Below are 6,486 nucleotides of genomic sequence, written 5' to 3' on the forward strand. Positions count from 1 at the left end.
AAACACACACACACACACACCCCCCCCCACACACACACACACCCACCTACACCCCCCACACACACACACCCCCCCCCCCCCCACACACACACACATCAATGAACATATATATAGCAGCTGTAATGCCTTCCTGTCATATCATGTTTTTAAATCAGTGCTTTGTACCTTTTTTTAACAGGACTATGTTTGGACATTGCTTTAGTTCAGTGCTCAGACCATTCCTCAATTTCACACCACTGATTGTAATTTCATAGTTGTGCAAACAGCTCGAACCTTAAAGTTAAATTCATCCCTTAAATTTATCTATCAAAAACAACTTCTGAATATGACCTGTTAACATTAGTCTCATTTTAGCTTTAAACATCACTTGTGCAACTTGAAATCCAACTAGATCAATGAACTTTAAAGCTCTGGAATGTAAAACCAGTAAGTTGGTGTGATCATAATATCCTGCTTTATGAACTCTTCTTATGGCTCTTTACTGTACTGGGATCAGTGGTTGCAGTGTGCTTTTATTTTTTTAATCTTTATCTTTTTAAGACTTCCAGTCCTCTAAAGATGGAAGCTGTGATCATCAAATTGTAGAAATGCCGTTGACTTGTGTCATGTTTAGTTTTGAGTTTTGTCTCTTTTCACAATAAAAGCATCAAGTTACTGTGATGTGTTTGTGGTCTTTCTGTTTAACTATTAAAACTCCAGGATGGGGGGGTCTTTTTCTAGTTATTTTAGTGTTATGTTTAATATAATCCAAACCATAGACTGAATATATGAATATAATAGTAATATTTAATAATTAATTTTATTATTTATATACTACATATATAAAAAAAATACATGTTTTATTGACATAATGCTATAAACAAGGATTCTGGTTAAAAACATTATCACATATAAATAAAAAATAATTTATAAAAAGCTAATAACGAATGTGAACGTATTAAATAAAGGATAAAGTACATATAAATAAATAAATAAAATAAAAAAAGGATGTACTGAGTACGCAAATAACGTCTCAATGACGTAATCACGTAAAGCCAGAGTCCGTTCCGCCAGCTGACTTTGCTAATGTAGTCTGTTGTGCTGCTGGGTCTTTGGAGGATAGCAGCTTCTGCTCACACTGGGGGGTTAAAAGTACGTATTTAACTTTTTTACCGCGCGGACAGAAGATACTCTCTCTCTGTCTCTCTCTCTCTCTCTCTCTCTCTCTCTCTCTCTCTCTCTCTCTCTCTCTCTCTCTCTCTCTCTCTGTCACATGAGCCGGCCGGAGAGTTCACCAACATTTAATTAATTTAACAGCAAGAGGAAGGAGACGTCAGCCAGAAGCTAACGTTGCTAACGTGTGTGTGTGCCTGAGGCCAGAGTATAGAGGTATCTGAGCTACAACTGTAAGCTGGATCCCCGTTAAGAATTGCTTTTATTTACATGTTTACTGCCTAAATGAAAATGTACATACGTGACAAAATAAAAGTTTTATCTTGTTTGAATAAGTAGGATGTTCTGGTAGATTCGGCTGACAAATAATCCACAAATATTAATGTCCAAAGCAGGAATATGTACTTTTGGTCCTCCCAGCTAGCGTCAGGGTGTGTATGAGATAGAGCGGCGCTGCGTTTAAAAACCTCCTGTTTTTGAATGGAGTTTGGTTGGGCGATCTTCTCATATCTCCAGCCATATACTTTCTATTCTCCACTGGTTATATATATTTCCTGTTAAATGACAAGCTGCGTGTATTACAGCTGAAATGATTTGACAAGTCAACAGTTTTAATGTAACATTCCCTATTGAGCTCCTGATCTCATTCTGAGATGATTTTTGATCCACATAGTTTGTAATATGGTCAACAAATGTTGATCCAGATATATGTAGCGCTCTTTATCTTTAGGTATTTTTAAAGTGTGTGTGTGTGTGTGTGTGTGTGTGTGTGTGTGTGTGTGTGTGTGTGTGTGTGTGTGTATGTATGTGTGTGTGTGTGTGTGTATGTGTGTGTGTGTGTATATGTGTGTGTGTGTGTGTGTGTGTGTGTGTGTGTATATGTCTGTCTGTCTGTGTGTATATGTCTGTCTGTCTGTGTGTGTGTGTTGTCTGTCTGTGTGTGCATATGTGTGTGTTTTGTCTTTGTTTGTGTATATATGTCTGTGTATATGTGTGTGTGTGTGTGTGTGTGTGTGTGTGTGTATATGTGTGTGTGTATGTGTGTGTGTGTGTGTGTGTGTGTGTGTGTGTGTGTGTGTGTGTGTGTGTGTGTGTGTGTGTGTGTGTGTGTGTGTGTGTGTGTGTGTGTGTGTGTGTGTGTGTGTGTGTGTGATTATCTGATTATATTCTAGTCTGTTGACTATATGTTGATGATGTCAGAAACGGTGATAAAGGGGTAGGTGATGTAATATAATGGATGCTGATGTTGTGTTGATGATGTCATTGTTGATTATATTGTGATTATATATTCTCTTTTTCCTGTATGTAGGTTACTGTGACCCTGCTATCCATGCACCTTGTACTGCTACTTATTAGTCCTCATACTGTCAGGCTTGTGTTCCAGCTGGACTGTGTGTACAACTTGTGTGTGTCTATGTGTCTTGTGTGTGTCTCTACTTGCTGCACACCTAATGGCCCTTCGGGGACCCAAATAAAGTAGAAGTTTGCCATCTGCTGTGTCTTCTTGTCTCCATCAGATGGGTCCAAGACAGACCTTGATGTGTCTGAGGACAGAAGAGAGGACCAGCTGAGTCCTGGTGATCCAGAAAGGTTGATGCAGCAGCAGCAGCAGCAGCAGCAGCAGCAGCAGCAGCTTGTGTGTGGAGAGTCTTTCACTTTGACATTAGTATTAATGTGTCAGTGATCAGACTGGGCTTCCTCACTTCATTTCCCTCCAGGCTACAATAACAGAGTCCTGCAGGCTTCACTTGGGCACCATCATTTGACTGAATAATACCAATGATTTAGTCCTTCTGCCATATGGTGAAGTGATGAATAAAGAGGAAAGAGTGCACGTAGAGTAGAAAGGAAAGCAGTGAGCATCCTGACCTGTTGATAATCTCTTCTTTTTGGGGTTTTGTTTTCTATTTCAGGAAACTTTCCCACCTGAGCTGCTGACTGAGTCTGGAAAGACTTCATACAGGTAACCAAATCATAAAAAGATGAATATGTTTGACCTCCTTGAGAAGAGAGGGATGAAGTGATGGAGAAGGAGAGAGAGAAGGAGAGGTAATGTTACTGTCAACAGAGAGAAGAGAGGGTGTGTGTGTGTGTGTGTGTGTGTGTGTGTGTGTGTGTGTCTGTGTGTGTGTGTGTGTGTGTGTGTGTCTGTGTGTGTGTGTGTGTGTGTTTGTGTGTGTCTGTGTGTGTGTGTGTGTGTGTGTGTGTGTGTGTGTGTGTGTGTGTGTGTGTGTGTGTGTGTGTGTGTGTGTGTGTGTGTGTGTGTGTGTGTGTGTGTGTGTGTGTGTGTGTGTGTGTGTGTGTGTGTGTGTGTGTGTGTGTGTGTGTGTGTGTGTGTGTGTGTGTGTGTGTGTGTGTGTGTGTGTGTGTGTCTCTGTGTGTGTGTGTGTGTGTGTGTGTGTGTGTGTGTGTGTGTGTGTGTGTGTGTGTGTGTGTGTGTGTGTGTGTGTGTGTGTGTGTGTGTGTGTGTGTGTGTGTGTGTGTGTGTGTGTGTGTGTGTGTGTGTGTGTGTGTGTGTGTGTGTGTGTGTGTGTGTGTGTGTGTGTGTGTGTGTGTGTGTGTGTGTGTGTGTGTGTGTGTGTGTGTGTGTGTGTGTGTGTGTGTGTGTGTGTGTGTGTGTGTGTGTGTGTGTGTGTGTGTGTGTGTGTGTGTGTGTGTGTGTCTCTTTGGTCCCCAACTTTGTTTTGAAGCGATGCAGCGATCCCATTTCTAGTTCTTCTGACTTGTTACTACGACAACAGCTGGATGGATGGTGTGTGTGTTTGTGTTTCCTGGGCAGATTAAATCTGTGGCTCTGGGTGAATTAGTGCCAGACAGTTTTAGTGTTTGCCGTTCAGTTGGAGGTCAGGACAGGTGATCAGTCAGCTGAAGAATCCGAGAGATGGCAGGTTGGGACCGAGCACAAAGGAAGACTGAAAGGTGGAGAACTGGACGGACCAGATGAAGAACAACACCACGTCTGCACGCTTCATCTCAACACCTGATTGGACCCACAGAGGGAGAGCTGCTTTGTGATTGGCCCTTCTGTGTCCCTCCCCACAGGTTCAGGTGTCCTGGTCCAGGTGTGTTCCAGAAACTGGTGTTTGTTAGGACTCAGGAGGCGGAGCTGCTGTACAACACTGTCCAATGGGACGAGAGAGAGCCTCCTCCAATCAGCTGGCAGGATGGCTGCAGGGCCGCTGTACCACATCAGGTGTTCAGAGGAGGCTGCTGTCTGTCAGCTCCACCTTCCCCACTGTGACATCACAGATGGTAAGAGATGAGTTTACTAGAGCTGCTAGTTAGTAGTAGTCCAACTAGTAACACTGCTGCACTACAATCATTCTCCATCAAACCAGAGTGGACCAGCTGGCTGTCTCCACATGTTCTCATGTGTCTTTAGGTGAGTGTTCAATATCACCAATCTAGGAACATCCAGGTTCCTTCCACATGTAGACTTCATCCCAGATCAAAGTTCCACTGTCCACTGTCCTCAGGCTGTTACAATACAGACAAAGGGGAGGATTTCAAAATAAAAGTCTTTGTTAGACACCTTCTCATCCTTTAGTTGACTTTAGATTCTCTGCAGATACTGACTCTTTGCTTTCTCAGAAAGCAGATTCTGAGCTGGAGTTTGGACCAAACTACCACCCAACGTTTGAGATCCTCCTGCCTCTAAACACACCAGAAGGGACTCTAAGAGTCCAAGACGAAGGACAGAGCGTCTGGGAGCATGACGGGACATGATTGGTAAAGTTTTGATCCACCTGATACAACAGAAGACAACAGAGTTATGGAGTTATGAAGACAATCGGTATCGGGAGGCTAAAAAGTGCGATCGGGGCATCTCTAGTTAAGATCAGACGTGACTTCACTTCCTGAAGGTTAGCACACGATGCAGAAGGTGACGAGCTCCGTTTGTTCCCTAAAGTTAAAAAAGTGAAACCTAAATATAGGTCCGAATGCTGCTGGAACAAACCAACTTGTGGGGGAGTTTTTAGGGGAGGAAAGTCTTGTTTCATGTGCTGCAGCTAATCCTCTATCTAGCCTCCAAAGTGATGTTAGCCGTGCTGAATGTTTGTCTGGGGGCTCGTTCAACAAGCTAAGGTTCAGGACTGTTGATGTTTGGAAGTTAGATCAGAAGGAGACTTTAGGGTCAAGCTACTGTTGTTGGTCAGAGTCTGTGACACAACGCTGACCTCACTGCTTCCTGACACATCTGATTGGCTCTTTTAACACTAGGTCTCCATCTACTACAGCTGTGTCAAACTCATTTTCCCAGAGGGCCACACTGGAAAAAGAGAATCACACCGAGGGCCAGACGTAGAGACTTTATTGACGTGCTTTTGTTTCATGGAAAATGTCAAATATCTTTGACTGTATGACTTCACCACTATTATGACATCGCTGTAGTGCTGAAGTCATTTTTGTATGTTTTTTCCCCCAACTTCTTTATGGCTTTCTCAGACGTTTTTGTCTCCTTTTTATTTAAATTGTCGCCTTTTTTCACATTTTTGTCACCTTTTCTAACTTTTTTTTTAATACTTTTTTCTTGCATTTTTGTCTACATAAAGCCCTACATAAGTCAGCAAAAATGTTCCTTAGCCATCATAGAATGTAGCAAATCAAGCACATTTTTTTACAACAATCTTTCGGCATAAATATGGAATTTCTGAGTCTCAAAGTCGGCAAATCTGCCAAATTCTGCTTTTGAGTGTCGCGTAACTGCAGTTAAAAAAACCACTTTCCCGTGTTTTTGGTTTTGGTGAACAACTATAGGTGGGCCAAAACCTATTGTGAACCCAAATTGATATGTGGGCCGGATTATATTCTGCAAGGGGCCGGATTTGGCCCGCGGGCCTTGAGTTTGACACATGTGATCTCCATAAACAGAGAACAACCAGTTGATCCCCAGATGGATCCAGAACTAGGGGGGGCAGCATCACTAAACCAGGATCTAGAAATGTCTCCCTTTGGGTTCCTGATTCCTTCTTACGATTATTTCGGTCAATATTGAAATCCCGATAATTTAACACCATTACTCGTTGACTTCTGCAAAGATGTTGCAATTATTATAAAAAATAGTGGAAAAAGTTAATAAATCAACAGTAAAAAACACATAAAACTGTGAAATTTTCCTATTGAAACTTTATTTTTTCATCCAGAACACAAGAGAAAATAAGAGTTTACTTGTAAAACGTAATGAGCTAAATTAATAGTTTTTTTCTCCATTATTGTGTTTTTGTGATCATTGGGAGCCCAAATCATAATGGTGATTCCATTTTCATTAATTGCACAGTCCTAGTTGATCCCCAGATGGATCCAGAAGTAGGGGGGGGCAGCATCACTAAACCA

The sequence above is a fragment of the Perca flavescens genome, unplaced genomic scaffold, assembly GCF_004354835.1.
Source record: "Perca flavescens isolate YP-PL-M2 unplaced genomic scaffold, PFLA_1.0 EPR50_1.1_unplaced_scaf_4, whole genome shotgun sequence".
NCBI classification, from domain to species: domain Eukaryota; kingdom Metazoa; phylum Chordata; class Actinopteri; order Perciformes; family Percidae; genus Perca; species Perca flavescens.